The following is a 17,523-nucleotide window of genomic DNA, read 5'->3' on the forward strand; positions in this document are numbered from 1 at the left end:
ACTACTTCATACACTTTTCTTGATTGAGTTAAAGCAATTCCCAATTTGTTGAAAGGATGCATGGACAATCAATTTCTCATCATTTAAACTCATGAGATGGTGGCCACCACAAACAAAAGACTAAGCTTCTACCCAAATGAAACCTTTAGGATAGGGAGGTTGAGGAAAAATAAGGACTGCTGAGTACACATGCACCTCCCACCTCTCATTTGAGTGCTCTCTCTCTTTCCAATTATGCCTGTCCTACAGCTTCAGCAACTTCCAAGGAAAAGCAAATTTGCAAACAGTGCTGGGGATAACATATTCTTCCATGATTCAGGCACTGTGTGACACACTGTGATATCCAGAGTGTGTGTATTTTCCTCTGGGTCTTGGGTTGTTGGCTAAAATTGGAGAGTTCCCCTGCCAAGAGTGTACATGAATAAGTCTTGGTCATCAATGCACAGATGATAGAATGGCCTCCTGCATTCAAGGATGTGTCATTCTATGAGAAGAATTAGAAACAGAGAGAGGTGGGAGGAGATGATATGTGAAATTTTAAATATGCATTGAATTCTCATTTCACATGTATGCATAAAATATGATGTTCCTCACACATGTCCTCAGCCACTGTCTTTCATATGTGCAAGTTTGTATCAGCAGCTGAGAGAACGGTAGGAGCAAAGTTAATACATGGAGAAAGAAGCAACTTAAGACAACAGAAGCACAAACACACACACACATACACAGATGCTACATATATTTCTTTATACATTCTAAATCATTTAGTCATATATGGTGAGAATCTTTGCTGTATTTTGATATACTTCAAAATCAAGCAGATTACACAAGAAGTTGAGTAAAAGGATTAATTTTGTGGATGTGTCAGTAGGGGGATGAACTTCTGCCCTTCTCTGGATATGCTTACACATTGGCAAATCATGTAGCCCATTTCTCCATTAAAGTTCTGTAGGCCTGAGAGAGATATTAGACAAAGCCATGAAGAGACTTCCTAGGGTACACATAGGGTCATCAGTCGTGAATGTGAACTTTCACCTTCTCGATGAAGGATCATGTGAAATGATGAAACTGGATGTGTTTTTTTTTTTTAATTCAAACACTAATTCTGTCTACAATTGCCAAATCCCAAATTCCCATTACATCTACTGATGTAATGACCCTTGCCTCTGTGCACGCAGGTTACAGAGTTCTTTTCCAGCAATGCCCTAGGGAGGAATGAGAGTCCAAATCATGTTTTTCCAAAGTTGTTTTTATGCTCATAGACAGTGGCAGACGCATAGCCTCAGGACAAGGTGATGCCTACAGTTCCTGGATAGGGCAGAAGTGAAGCAATGAAAATCAGATCAGCTGATCTGATCACAGGGACATTAAGGCAAGGCCTCAACCCTGTGACTTCCTTTGAAATGTCTTCCTAGTGATTCTAGTTGTGTCTCTGTGTGACTCAGTAGATTAGCACACACTGTCTACTTGTTGAGAGCATACAGCAATACTGGGACCAGCTTTGCCCTACACAGAGATACTCCCCTTGTAGGGAGCTGAGTTAGCAGACATAATCCAGTCTATTTTTTCCTAATATCAGTAGAGACTTGGGCTTTTAACTTTATGTTGGGTGGACTTGGCATGTTTTCTGTGATTTTTCTCAAATTACTCTTGAATCCTATATGCAGTTCACAAGACATTCCTCCCTTGATCTGTTATAATTTCATGAGGCCAAGTGTCTACAGAGATGGAGACTTGCTATTGGGTGGGTTTTCCCCCCCTTTACATCCTGGAACGAGAAACAGACATGGTCTGGTTACCTTTTTTATCAGGGCCAAAGTATAAAATGTCAGTTAATTGGTAAGTCCAACATTGAGTTATGTGTCAACTGTGGTTCAGACTGCAAGTGAGTGTGTGCTTGTATTGGTTAATCTGCTTGAGAATTCTAAAAAATGTACACAGAAGTTGCAGGAATGCAGATCAAAGAACTCTGAAGTTCCTTCCTTTCTTTTGCCTTTCACAACGTTCCCTTTCCATTTTATTTTGCTCTCCACTCCTCTAGAAGAGAAGAGAGAGAGATGGACATATTTTATATCCACTCTATTAATCTGATATCCTAATCAGCCTCTGAGAATCTTGAAATGAGTGGACTAGTGGAACTCCAGCCCCCATCCTCGCCCCCACCCTTGTCTGCCACAGACAAAACCCATGGAATAGAGAATGGCCTGAGGTCAGTGTTAGGTCTAAGGCACTCACCCTGGGTGTCATTGCTAACAAATATGCCTCATGTAGAAGCTATTATTGTCTGAGATCCACCACCTGAAATAGAGCCTGTCCCCCCATACATTGCATTCTACCTACTGTTCAACTGGCAAACAATGTCCATCTCCATTCTATGCAGAAGAGAGTCAGTCATCATGTGTGTCCATCTTATGTCTCAGGAATTACTGTGCCTAGATGTAGAAAAGTCCTATATGGGCACAAACTGCCAATTCTATGTGTCATTAGACTTCCACATGACGCAATATGCCATGAAAGTATTTCCCCCTAACTGATGGACATTATGTTATGGCCACCAAGTGTCATTTCATATGCATAACTCATACTTGCTTACCCAATATTGAATATTTGGAATGTCACTCATTTCTTGCTTCTCGATGTAATATATTAATGATCATTTTATTTGTATATTTCTCTGACTGAAATAATTGGGGCAAATTCTTGGATCATGAGGTATATTTCTTTATAAAGCTTGTGGTACTTCTTGACAAATTCTTGCTGATAAACCCACAGATTTCCATTACCCTCACAAATCCCCACACCCATTGTCAGTGTGTCCCCACACTCAGGCCTTCCTCCTGCCCAGCACACCCCCAGTTCACCTTGTGTCTCTATGGGTCTGCTTGTTGTGGAGACTGCATATAAACTGATTCATAGCCTTTGTTATCATCTGTTGATTGGCACCTTTCACTGCACAATGTTTTCAAGTCTTTTCCATTTAATGGCTTGTATCAACCTGTAGCATAATTTTCTCATAATATTTTTAAAGATTTATTTATTTATTTGAAAGTCAGAGTTACACACAGAGAGAAGGAGAGGCAGAGGGAGAGAGAGAGAGAGAGAGAGAGAGAGAGAGAGAGAGAGAGAGAGGTCTTCCATCCATTGGTTCATTCCCCAGTTGGCTGCAATGGCCAGAGCTGTGCCAACCTGAAGCCAGGAGCCAGCATCCTCCTCAGGGTCTCCTACACAGGTGCAGAGGCCCAAGGACTTGGGCCATTTTCTATTGCTTTCCCAGGCATAACAGAGAGCTGAATTGGAAGTAGAGAAGCCAGGACCTGAACTGGCACCTATATGGGAATACAGCAGTGTAGGAGGCAGCTTTACCAGGTACGCCACACTATCACCCCCCTTATCATAATAACTTAATAGATAGGTCTACATTTGCTATCCAGATGCTTGTGTTTACTTATTATTGATATAAAATTAGGAATATATGTTTTTCTTTGTTATCAAAATTCTATTCTTTTTTTTACTTACATAACTTATTTCACATGATTTATATCTCACAACTTGGAAAACCTAAACTTTATGAATTTTAGAATATACTGAACAAAATATCGGTTATTCATCAAATAATTTACCGAGTACCTCTCATGTGCCAAACTAAACATGCTATGCATGGTTATAGTACAAATCATGAAATCACTGGATGTCTACATGTGAGACAGGTATTTTTTATCTAAAATGATCACACATTCTGGTTTGCTTCCTACAGCCAATTTATGCAAATAATCCTTGAGTATTCATTAATGTCATCCCATCTTGTTGTTAAAAGTGTATCAGCTTGGAATGTCAATTACCTGGTCACTGTAGACTTGGAAGAAGTATGAGAAATGTTTACAGACAGGTAGGAGATATAAATCCTGACTTTGCCTTCCATCTGTTTATTACATCAAACCTTATATTCTTCATCTGCTAATTAAGAATATTACTACTGCAAAACAAAATTCTTATTATGATAGCATTAAAGGTTTATAAAATGCTTGTCCCCCCTCCCTCAACTGTCCAGCATCCTTGTAGATGAAATGAAATTATTTAATATGTTTTTTGCTAAGAATACATGCTTTTCAATCTTCTGGATAGACACTTTACCATTGGTGTTATCTATAACTTAAATATTTGGCAAATTGACCAATGAAGCAATCAAAGATCTTGTTCTGCCTCCAGGCTCCAGAGATTGTAGAATCAATCTGCTTACTCAGAAGTGTACCTAGTCATACTGATTTTTGGATATTATTTTTCTGGCATGTAAAATCTACTCAATTAAGGAAAGACACATGTAAAATAGTCTCAGGCATACACATTCTCAAAATAATTATCAAATAAAAAACTGAATGGCAAAGATTTCAGAGGAAACAATTCAATAAAGAGAGAAATGTTCAGAAGCATATATCTGGTGATGAATGAAATTTAAGTGATCAGGTACCCTCATATTATTTGTTACACAGATGAAAAACCTCTAACGAGCATCATAGAAACTCCAAATTGGATGCCTATGTAAAATCAAGGAGATACACAATCAGATTGGGAAGGACACAGTGATGTCCTTGGGGGTGATGAGGCAAATAGTCATCCTATCACAGTGCCTAATGTCGTGCAAAGCAATCATCATCATTCTCTTTTCTCCACAGACTCCTCAGTCTTTGTGTAGCCAGAGGTGTGGTCCAGGATTCAGGAAAATGACACAGGAAGGAAGACCTGTCTGCTGCTATACTTGTGTTATTTGTCCAGAAAGAGACATTTCCAATCATACAGGTAAAAACCCTAGAACTGACCTATGAGAATCCAGCCTCTGAACTATCTCTTGATAAAAAGGAAACCAAGAATATTTGCATTGGAATCAGAGTGCCCTATTGTTCTCCATGCACACCTTCACTCACTCTTTCCATACCCTTGTTGTATGCTCACTATCACCATCTCATTATGTATAAGCTGTTGTCTGACGGTGCTCATCCTCTCTAGCTCAACTCTGAAACTGATTCTATCTGGTGTCCTTCTTTCCCATCCAGTCCTGGAGGAGACTGTCTCAATCTGAGACCTAATGTCTAAACAAGAAATATAATATTTATATTTGTTAAGGCTCCCTTTGGATTTCTAAAGGGCTTGAAATCAGAACTTTTCCATACACAACTGACGAGCAGGGCGCTACTTCACATGAATTGTGATGGGAATACTGTGTTATTTTCTGTGCTACATCTTTGACACTGTGCATGGTGTGCAGTACACATAACAAAAGCTACCACTTTGTCCTTTGTATGTATATAATAGAAGAAGAGGAAAATCAATGTGAAATGTAGAGACACAAAATCCTAAAAATGATACAACTTGGTAACCCCAAAAACCATTGCAAAAGGTCAACATTTAAGCAATGTTAAATATCAAAGCCAATCATTTTGAGAAATGTAAAAATGTACTAAGTCTCAATGATAAATATTTCCACTGTTCAATGCAGAATAAATATGTTTATAATAATTTGAATTCTTCCAAAAGTATATTTAATTTCCATAATCTTAGCTCTAGAAATATTTTTATTGCAGTATCTTCAAATAAGGTCTATATAGTTTCCTTTATGAGGAAGATAACAAAAATGACTTCAAGTTTTGTTAAAATATTCAACATGCAGTAAGTTAGTGAAATAAAGAAAACTAAAGTACCATGCATTGACCCATTGTGCAATGCACACTTGCCTATGTGTGTCCAGTGCATCTCTGAAACGGGTGGCAGAAGCACCTACATTCTATAAAAAGTAAAGGGTGCACGTTTAAAAGAATTTTAAGAGAGAATTCTTCAAATATTTACAGATGCTTATATTCTCTCTCTCTCTCTCTCTAAAACATTTTATTTCTCTGTTTGAATGTCAGTTACAGAGAGAGGTAGAGCCTAATAGAGAGAGAGAGAGAAAAAAGTGAAAGATAAGATCTTCCGTCAGGTAGATTCACTCCCAAGATAACTGCAATGGCTCGAACTGGGCCTGGACAAAGCCAGAAACCAGGAGCTGCTTCCAGGCATCGCAGAGGCCCAAGTATTTGGCCTTCCTATGATGGTTTCTCAGGGACATTGGCATGGAGTTGGTTTGGAAGAGGAGCAGCCAGGACGTGAACTGGTGCCTGTATGGGATGCCATCATCCCAGGCTGTGGCTTTTCCTCCAACATCACAACTTCAGTCCCTGAAGCTTGTATTCTTGCATGAACACCAAGGATAAAAACTGAGTAGGACTCTTACTGCAAGTGTAGCCCTACTAATACCATTTTCTTGCTTTTTAAAAAAAAATATTTATTTATTTTATTTGAAAATCAGAGATTCAGAGAACAGAGGGGAGAGAGAGAGATAGAGAGAGAGAGAAAGAGAGAGAGAGAGAGAGAGAAAGAGAGAGAGAGAAAGTATGAATGTAATTGCTCATGCCCCCAGTGAAATCAATGGCACTGGCTGGGCCAGGCAGAAGCCAGGAACCAGGAACTTCATTTGAGTGTCCCACATGGGTTGGGGGTCCCAAGTACTTGGACCACCTTTTGATATATTGTGTTGTTATCTTCATTTACTTTTTGATTTCTCTTTTGATTTCTTCTGTGACCCAGTGTTCATTCAGGAGCATGTTGTTCAGTCTCCATGTGTTTGCATATGCTCTCAGGATTGCTAATTTCCAGATTCATTCCACTGTGGTCTGAGAAGCTTCATGGTATGATTCTAATTCTTTTGAATTTGCTGAGACTTGCTTTATAGCCTAGTATGTGGTCAATCCTAGAGTAGGTTCTATGTACTCCTGAGAAGAATGTATATTCCTTAGGTGTAGGATGAAAAGTTCTGTAGATATCTGTTAGGTCCATTTGGTTTATAGTGTCGATTAAATATGTTGTTTCTTTGTTGATCGTCTGTCTGGTTGATCTGTCTATTGCTGAATGTGGAGCATTGAAATCCCCCAATTCTATTGTATTGGAGTCTAAGTCTACCTTTAAGTTCCTTACCATATATTTTAAATAAACCGGTGCCCTGTACTTAGGTGCATATACATTTATAATAGTTACAACTTCCAGTTGAATTGATCCCTTAGTCATTAAATAGTGCCCCTCTTTTTCTCTGTTAACAGTTTTTGTGTTAAAGTTTATTTTGTCTGATATTAAGATGGCTACACCAGCTCTTTTTTGGTTTCTGTTGGCATGGCATATCTTTTTCCAACCTTTCACTTTCAGTCTGCATGCATCTTTGTTGGAAAGATGTGTTTCTTGTAGGCAGCAAATAGATGGGTTTTGTTCCTTAATCCATTCAGCCAGCCTGTGTCTTTTAATTGGAGAGTTGAGGCCATTTACATTCAATGTGACTCTTGATAAGTAGTGACTTTGCCCTGCCATTTGCCAAAGATATTTCTAATATATGCTTTGAACTTCTTGTGATCTTTTACTGTGAGGTTTTCTTCCTTCACCTTCTTTCATATTGATGGCTGTGTTTCTGTGTGTAACACATCTTTAAGCATCTTTTGCAGGGATGGATGTGTGTTGACAAATTCTTTCAATTTCTGTTTAATGTGAAAGGTCTTTATTTCACCTTCATTCACAAATGAGAGCTTTGCAGAATATAATATTCTGTGACATCAGTTTTTCTCTCAGCACCTGGGCTATGCCTCGCCATTCCCTCCTAGCCTGTAAGGTTTCTGATGAGAAGTCTGGGTGAGTCTAATTGGAGATCCTCTGAGAGTAATCTGACGTTTCCCTATTGCACATTTTAGAATCTTTTCTTTATGTTTCACTGTGGTGAGTTTGATTACAATGTGTCCTGATGAGGATTTCCTTTGCTCATGTTTATTGGGGGTTCTATGTGCTTCCTGTACTTGGATGTCTCTTTCCTTCTCCAAACCCAGGAAGTTTTGTGCTAGTATCTCACTAAAAAGGCCTTCTGAACCTTTCTCTCCCTCCATGCCTTCAGGAACTCTTAGAACTCAAATGTTGGTTTTTTTAATAGTATCCTATAGATTCCCAACAATATTTTTTGATTCCTAAATTTCCTCTTCTTTTCTCTGGTTTGAGTGTATACTTTCCTGTGCTCTGTCTTCTAAGTCCGATATTCTCTTTCCTGCTTCACTGATTCTGTTTCTAAGGCTCTCAAATGTGTTGTTTATTTGGTCTATTGAATTCTTCATTTCATTTTGGTTTCTTTTGAATATATCAATTTCATGTTCTACCAAATTCCTCATTTCATTTTGATTCCTCCTTATGATTTCATTTTCATGAGAGAGATTCTCTGTCCTGTCCTGTATGGATTTCTGTAGTTCATGCATTTGTTTTTGAAAACTCCTAAATGTTCTTATCATAAATTTTTTGAATTCCATATCTTGTATTTCTTTGATCTCATCGTCTTCATAATCTTGTATTAGAGTGTCATGAAGTCTTCCTTGTTCTTGTTTCCTCAGTTTCTGCATTTGTTGTTTGGCATTGTGGAGATATTCTTTGGTTTCTTCTTCTTTTTTTCTGTGGTGGCTTTTCTCATTATACTATGACTCTAGATTAAGTGGACTGTCTGCTTTTGGTGAATCTCTAGAGGCTTGTGGTGGGTGTGGCCAGAGAGCTCTATACAGTTCTTCAGGGTTAAGGCTGTGCCAAAGGAGACACACCCAGGTTTGGAGTGGTAACTCTCTCTCTCTTATCCAGAAGGGAAGTAATTCCACTCAGCTGAGCTCTTCTCTCGATGGCAATCAGTGCCTGAGCACTAGCCACAGTGGGTATAATCTTCATCTGCTCTGTCCCAAGGACCACACAAAGGATCTGTTCAGTCCTCAGTGTAAGCTCAGATTCCCCTGCAATGTCTCTCACTGGGTAGCCAAGGCCACTCAAGTTTGTGGCTTCTCCCAACGAGACTGTGGTGGAATGAGAAGGCCATGCCAAGATGGCTGCTGGGAAGTGAGTATCAGTTACTCAGGAATTGCTTCAAAACCCACCTGGCAATGGAGCCTGCCTGGAACAGGCTGTGATTGGTTAGGGCATAAACCACCCCTTGACTGGATTGGCTGTCTTGGCTGCCTTGGCTGCTGTACCAACTGAAATAAACAAGTCTGCAGGCTGCTCACCTCTGGCCTGCTTTCACCAGACTCCCGGGGTCTGTGTGGTGACTCCGCACCTCCTGAACCCACCACGCTCCTCCTCTCAGAACAAATCCACAGCAACATGAGACTACTCACATCTCAGCCACACTGTGAGTTCTCCCACACACTCTCAATTTTTTTTTCCACAGTCCCGGTTCATAAGCTCCACACATTCACTAAGTCTTAGTCTCCTGTTATTACTCCCAACCTGAGTTAGGTTTTTCTGCTTGCTTGAGGGTGGGTGCAGCCTTGAGCTGGTGCAGATGATATGTATGTCCAAAATGGTGCCTGCTCTATTGTCTTGCACACCTTTGTAAGGTGTGTGGAGAGAGAGAATCATGTCCGTACCATCCCTTTTACTTTTTCTCTCCTCTAGTTAGGCTGGTGTACTTTCCCCCATGGGGATTCAAGCCTCATTCCCTCTAGGCTCTTCCTGCCACTTTTCTGCCAGTGTCTCAGGCTACTGTGGTTTTGCCTCACCTCTCTTTCCAGTGCTGGTGTGAAGGAGAAGATTCTCAGCAGCTGGGCTCCTGAGCTGTGGGCGCCCATGTCCTCCACGTAGATCTACCATGTCCCTCTAATTCTGGAAGGGTTTCCTCTGCAGTTGTTTTTCCCCTAACTCTTCTCTGAGACTTCACTATCTCCACTTTTATTAAACTATCTTTCTTGGGCCCTGCACCCACATGGGAGACCAGGAGAAGCACCTGGCTCCTGGCTTCGGATCAGCATGATGTGCCAGCCGCAGTGGCCATTGGGGGGTGAACCAACGGCAAAAAGGAAGACCTTTCTCTCTGTCTCTCTCTGTCACTCTCTGCTCTGCCTGTCAAAAAAAAATTAAACTATCTTTCCCTGGACTATCAATGAACTCCTTCCTTCTATTCCACCATCTTGGAGCCCCTCTATTTCTTTTTCATTCTCCTCTTCTCTTGTTATTGTTTCTGATACTGTACTAAGAGTGTTGAAACTGAATGTCTTTGTCTTCTTCCAGATCTGAGGGGAAATGATTTCAGATTTTCCTCATTCAATATGATATTGGCTATTTTTTAAAATGTAGAGTCATTGCAATTTTGGTGTATGATCTTTCTGTACCTAGTTTGGTACGTTTTTTAAAAATTGTGAATGAATGTTGAATATTATCACATAATTTTCTGCAGCCAGCACCGTGGCTCACTTGGCTAATCCTCCACCTGTGGCACTGGCACCCCGGGTTCTAGTCCCAGATGGGGCACCGCGTTCTGGTCCTGGTTGTTCTTCTTCCAGTCCAGCTCTCTGCTGTGTCCTGGGAAGGCAGTGGAGGATGGCCCAGGTTCTTGGGCCCTGCACCCACATGGGAGACCAGGAGGAAGCACCTGGTTCCTGGCTTTGGATTGGCCAAGCACACTGGCCGTGGAGGCCAATTTGTGAGTGAACCAATGGAAGGAAGACCTTTCTCTCTGTCTCTCTCTCTCTCACTGTCTAACTCTGCCTAAGTTAAAAAAAAATTCTGCATCCATTGAGATGATCATGTGATTTTTTTTCCTTCATTCTGTTGATGTGATTTACTACAATATGTGATTTGTGAATTTTAAACCCAGTTGGCATTCCTGGGTTAAATCTCACTTCATCACAATGTATGGTATTTTGTTGTAGTGTTAAATTCACCTTGCTAACATTTTTTTGGGAATTTTTGCACTTGGGGTTTTTAAGTATATTGATCAGTATTTTTTTTCTGTTGTGTCTGTGTTTCATTTTGGTATCTGAGTGATGCTTGTAGAGTTCCATCCTTTTCAATATTTTGAAACAGTTATAGAAGAATCAGAGTTATTTCTGTAGAATTCAGTTTTGAAGCCACTGGGCCCTGGATTTTTCTTTGATGCGATATTTCATTACTGCTTTAGTGTTATTAGGTTAGGTTTTATATATCTTCTTTTTTTAAAAAAATATTTATTTGAAAGGCAGAGTTATAGAGAGGCAGAGGTAGAGGCAGAGAGAGACAGAAAGGACTTTCATCTGTTGGTTCACTCCTCAGATGGCTGCAATGGCTGGAGCTGTGTCAATCCAAAGCCAGGGATAGGAGCTTCTTCTGGGTCTCCCACATGGGTACAGGGGCCCAAGGACTTGGGCCATCTTCCACTGCTTTTCCAGGCCATAGCAGAGAGCTGGATCAGAAGTGGAGCAGCCAGGACTAAAACCAGTGCCTATATGGGATGCTGGTACTTCAGGCAGTGGCCTTACCCGCTGCACCACCGTGCCAGCCCCCTATACATCTTCTTGATGTAATTTTGACAAGTTGCATGTATCTAGGTTCCTTTCCATTTCTGCAAAGTTTTCTATTTTGCTTACATACAGTGGTTTGTAGTAATTTCTTATGGTTCTCTGTGTTTCTGTGATATCAGTTATGATGTTTCCACTTTCATCCCTAATTTTATTCAAATTTTTCTTTGTTGTCCTGAGTAAAGTTTTGTCTATTTTGTTTATCTGTACATAGTACCAGTTTTTTGTTTTGTTGATCTTTTGCATTTTTTAATTTCAATTTTATTTATGTTTGTTCAGTCCCTTTCATTTCTCACCTCCTTCTAATTTGGAGTTTCATTTGTTCTTGCTTTTTTAAGTCGTTGAAAATGCATTGTTATACTGCTTTATCTGAAATATTTCTGTATTTTAGTGTATGCATTTATTTCTGAAATTTCTTAATTCTACTTTTGGTAGAATAGATAAATACACTTCACATGCTGTGTTTTCATTTTTTGTTTCAAGGAATTTTTAAAAACTGTAGTTGATTTTTAGATTTAATAAGTCTTAACAGTTTGCCAAATTCCTTTCATATGTAGATATTATATATGTACACATACTATATTTATAAAAAACAGTATATTAATATGACATAATGCAGGACTCATGACAATGATCATAAACTGAGGAAATCAGGGTATATTATATTGATGTTATAATTTAGTGAAGACAATATTTATAACTTTTATACACCAAACAATATAACACACATACATTTTTTATACTCTACATGTATTAACTTTCACATATGAGAGAATATGTGATATTTCTCTTTCTGTGTCTAGCTTAGTCAGCCTATGAAAGAGATACATGAACCCTGTTTATTGAAGCACAATCCATAATAGTAACAATGAGTAAATGAAGAAAATGTTGAATATGTAAATTCTGAGACCTGATTGTCACCCAATGTATGATTTATCCTGGACATTGTTTGGTGTGCTAATGAGGAGAATGTGTATTCTTGTGGTTTTTAATTAAAATGTTCTGTCAATGCCTGTGTTGTTCATTTGCTCCATGGTTTGGCTCTCTTATATACCTTTGTGGAGTTTCTGCATAGACAATGTGTCCATTAATGACAGTGAGATATTGAAGTGCATCACTATTATTGTATTGCAATCTATCTCTCCATTTATTTATAATAATATTTGCTTTATATATTTGGGGTTTTGTATTATATATGTATATATATATATATAGTTATGTCTTCTTTCTAAATGAATTCTCTTATTAATATATAATCTTCTTTGTCTCTTTTTAATTTCTGGATTGAAATCTGTTTTTACCTGATATGAGTACATCTACTCCTGATCATTTTTTCTCTCTATTTGTATCTAATATTTTTTGCAATCCTTTACTCTCAGTGAATGTGTATCTTAACCTGTGAAGTGAGTTTTTTATGGATAATGTAGGCTTGGGTATAGTTTATTTAAAATATTATTCACTTATTTGAGAGGTAGAGTTACAGACAGTGAGAGGAAGAGACAGGGAGAAAGGTCTTCCTTCTGTTGGTTCACTCCCCAAATGGCTTCAATGGCCGAGGCTGTGCTGATCCAAAGCCAGGAGCCAGGAGCTTATTCCAGGTCTCCCACATGGGTGCAGGGCCCAAGCACTTGGGCCATCTTCTACTGCTTTCCCAGCAGGGAGCTGAATCGGAAGAGGAGCAGCTGGGACAACAATCAGCACCAATTTGGGATTCCAGAGCTTCAGGCCAGGGATTTACCCCACTGTGCCACAGCACTGGCCCACTATTATTACCTTTTGACAATTTGACTGCAACATTCCTTATGGAACAACTTTATTGGTTGAGTCTGTAAAGGGTTGAACGTCCGTTATCTGAATGTTCATATCTCTTTCAAGAACTAAGAAGCTTCCAGTTATTATTGCATTCAGGAAGTTCTCCATAGCCTTTTCCTTCAATTATTCCTGTAACAACAAATGTTTGTTTACTTATTGATATGCCATATATCACACTGGCCTTTTCATTATTTTTACCAGACTGTATTATTCCAAAAATCTATTCTCAAGAACAGCAGTTTTGTTTCCCCTCTGTCTTGGTTTATCTGTTCTTGAAGCTCTAAACTGTATTTAATTCATTGATTTAATTTTAAATTGCTCCTCTTCCAGTCCATCTCTGATTCTGGTTCCAGAAAGTAAAGAGGGAAAAACCCACCCAGTACCAGGTCTCCATCTCTGTAGACACTTGGCCTCATGGAATTATAACAGTTCCTGGGAGGTATTTCCTGTGAACTGTATGAAAAATTCAGGAGTAGGTTGAGAAACATCATATAACAGCATGTCAAGACAACCCACCATAAAGTTAAAGGCCCGAATCTCTGTTGATATTAGGTAAAAATGGTCTGGATTATATCTGCTATCTCAGCTCCCTGCAGGGAGAATAGAGCTCTGTGTAGGGCACAGCTGATCCCAGTAGCTGTATGTTCTCAACCTGTGGACAGTGTGTGCTAGTCTACTGAGTCACAGGGACACAGCTAGAATCACAAGGAAGACATTTCAAAGGGAGTCACAGGGCTGAGGCCTTGCCTTAATGTGATTAGATCAGCTCTGGCTTCTATATATTTCCATTGCTTCATTTCTGTCCCATGCGGGAACTCAGGGCATCATCCCTCCCTGAGGCCAAGCACCTGCCACTCTCCATTAGGAGGAAAAACAGTTTTGTAAAAACATGCTTTGGACTCTCATTCCTCCCTAGGGCATTGCCAGGACAGAGCTCTGTAAATCTGCGTGCACAGGGGCCAAGAGTTGTTAGGTCAGTCAACTGTTTTGAGGGATTTGGCAATTGTAGAAATAATTAGTTTGGAGCTAAAAAAAATATTCAATTTCATCATGTCACAAAATCCTTCATCAAGAAGGTGAAAGTTCATCTTCACCACTGATGACCCTATGTGTACCTCCAGGAAGTCTCTTCATGGCTGTGTCTAACATCTCTCCCAGTCCTGTAGTACTCTCATGGAGAAATAGGCTTCATAAATTGGAAATAGTATGTACATCCAGAGAAGGGCAGTAGTTTCTCCATATACTTACCCTTTTACATCACTTTGTGTAATCTAATTGTCTTTGCAGTACATAAAAATACAGTAAAGATGCTCACCATATATAATTAAGCCTTTCAGAATGTATACAGGAATATACATAGCGTCTGTGTTTGTGTGTGTGTGTGTGTGTGCTTGTTTCTTCTGAATTTGCTTCTAGCACATGTATTAGCTTTGTTCCTAATATTCTCTCAGCTGCTGATAGAAAGCTGCACAATTGAAAGACATTTGCTGATGACACGTGTGAGAAACATAGATGTTTCAGAATTCACAATTTCTCCTTAAAGACACCTTGTGTTATCTGGTAGGCCCAAAGTTACAAAACGTTCACATTCTATAAATCTAAACATATGTATACATACTACTTATGTTATGTTCTATCTCTACCCTTGGACTATTTTATGAGACTGTGATTTTCCTTTGAAATTAAGGATCAGGGTGTGACCAAAAAGAAAGCTTCCAAATCTCCACAAAATATTGCAACTATTCATAGTCTGAGCTAAACTTTATCTTCTGTGCTTATGATGCCTAATATATGGCATATTAGGCACACATCTTTGAGACCCTTTGACAAATTCACTGTAAATTATTCCAAGTTACTAACTGTAAATAAGAACACAGACTATTTCAAGAACTCTAACTACAAGTAAAAAATGAAATTAGATGGTGAAATAAACTCTCTGAGATTTTTCTTACATATGGTTATTTGCCTTTTTCCTAGACTTCAATCTCTTCAACTAATTTAATCTTTTTGTCCCATGAGTTAATAAATATAAGTGTGGGTTCAGATAATGTGGTAGTAAAATCCACACAAATCCAGCTATAATTCAGGAAGAAAAGGCATCCTCAGTATCCAGTGATATTGCTTTCAAGAGGAGAACAAGAGTTTCTTCTGCAAATGTGCAAATGCTACACAGTGATGTAGAGTCTTGTCAGTGTATACATTGTAGAAAAATGCTTCATCATGTGGCTAAGGTGTGGATCATGGCAGCAACGTGGGGCATGGTTGTGGATGAGGCCATCCCCATGCTGCACTCTGTCATTCTGGACATAGAGAAGATGACATTTCACATGCACATTGCTTTAAGGAGTGTGACTTTTGCTCACAGAAGGAATGAAAATAGGCAAGATACCCAGAGGCTCTATGCTTTGAAATTCCAAGTGAGGAAAGCATGAACATTCAGTGCAGCATCATCAGGACAGTGGTCTTTCCCTCATTTTATCTCCATGTCTCTGGGGAGCACAGCCCCCTCTCTCAGCAACCACTGTTATATATTTACTCTGAGACTAATGTAAATCTTTACTGCATTGATGTCTTACAACTTTGGGGTTCATATGTTACCAAAGCATGACCTGAGTTACCTTGGAAATAAAATCAATTTCTAGCTCAGAATCCTCCAGAGCTATGTTCTGTGTTTGGCAGTGATATGTGTGAAAGAATCTGGGATGGGTGTACTCATTAGCAAAGGCTTTAAATTGCTTCGGTATTTTATCATCATTCTGAATTTATTTTTTGAAATATTTTTATTTATTTATTTTAGAGATGGAGCTACAAACAGTGAGTGTGAAAGAATCTGGGATGAGTGTACTCATTAGCAAAGCCTTTAAATTGCTTCAGTATTTTATCATCATTCTGTATTATTTTTTGAAAGATTTTTATTTATTGATTTTAGAGATAGAGTTACAAACAGTGAGAGGGAGAGACAGAGAGAAAGGTCTTCCGTCCATTGGTTCACTCCCCAAATGGTCGCAATGGCTGGAGCTGCGCCGATCCAAAGCCAGGAGACAGAGCCTCTTCTGGTCTCCCACACAGGTGCAGGGGCCCAAGGACTTCAGCCATCCTCCACTGCTTTCCCAGGCCATAGCAGAGAGCTGGATTGGAAGAGGAGCAGCTGGGACTAGAACCAGCACCCACATGGGATGCCAGCACAGCAGGCAGAGGATCAACCCATTGTGCCGCAGTGCCGGCCTCATCATTCTTCATCTAAAGAACATAATTACCTACTTTTAGGAAACATTATTTAAATATTTAATATAAAATAAATAAATGAATTATGAAATGGATATTTAAGAAAATAGCAAAACATAAGAAATGTCATGAAAATTCAGATCACATAGAATACTACTGTAATGGTTACACACTTATAAGTTATATTTGCCTAGAATTTTAAAACTCAACTTATTTATGTTTATGTATGTGTTATGTTTGGATAACAGAGAGTTTTGTTTCTTCAGTATCTTCATTACTTTCAAAAACTTTTCACTTAGAAGTCACTTCTTTTGGGGGGTGTTTTTTTAGTTGTTTTAAGTTTTAGAAACTCGCTTAAAACATGAATAAATAAAAACTAAATTTTTCACTAAAATAAACATATATATTCACTGCATTTTCCTCAGAACCATTTGAAATATCCTGTGCACTCAATCAGTTGGAGATACATACCCAAACATATATTTTTAAAAGAATAGTCAGGATAATCTGTTCATAACACTGGAAGTGTGGAAACAACACAAATCATCGCCTGTGAATGATTCAATAAGTTGAATATGGCAGATCCATAAGATTGAATGTTCTACAGCTATAAAAATAATGAAGGAAACTGAAAGACAGCAGACCATCAACTTATAAATAGCAATGTCATTTTATATGGTAGGGTTATCCCTGAAAATATGTACACTAATTAATTTCCTTTTTGTTTATCAATTTAGATGCTATAAATGTTTATATTTGAAAACATGTCTCAGTTATACCTGCTTTATCTTGCTTTCCTGAAGGTCTTGAATTTATCCTCTTGTTGGTATAATTTAGTGGAATTTATTTCCCAAACACAAGAGTCAACTAATCCTTGAGCATTCTTCACTTTGGACACTGTATTGTTCACAAACATCTTAGTCAATAATTACTGTCTAGTTATTTGGACAGCATATCTTTATCACAACTATTGGTAGATTCCACGATTATAGACATTATTCTGTAATTGTGTCCTCCATCATTTGACTGCTTTCTCTTTTTGCCTTTGCTTAGTGTTCATATTCCAGGACACAATGATGCTATTACTCCAGTGAAATTCACATACCCTGTGGGAACCACTGAA

Source organism: Oryctolagus cuniculus, chromosome 16 (assembly GCF_051225735.1).
Source record: "Oryctolagus cuniculus isolate XC-2025 breed Fujian yellow rabbit chromosome 16, ASM5122573v1, whole genome shotgun sequence".
Classification (NCBI taxonomy): domain Eukaryota; kingdom Metazoa; phylum Chordata; class Mammalia; order Lagomorpha; family Leporidae; genus Oryctolagus; species Oryctolagus cuniculus.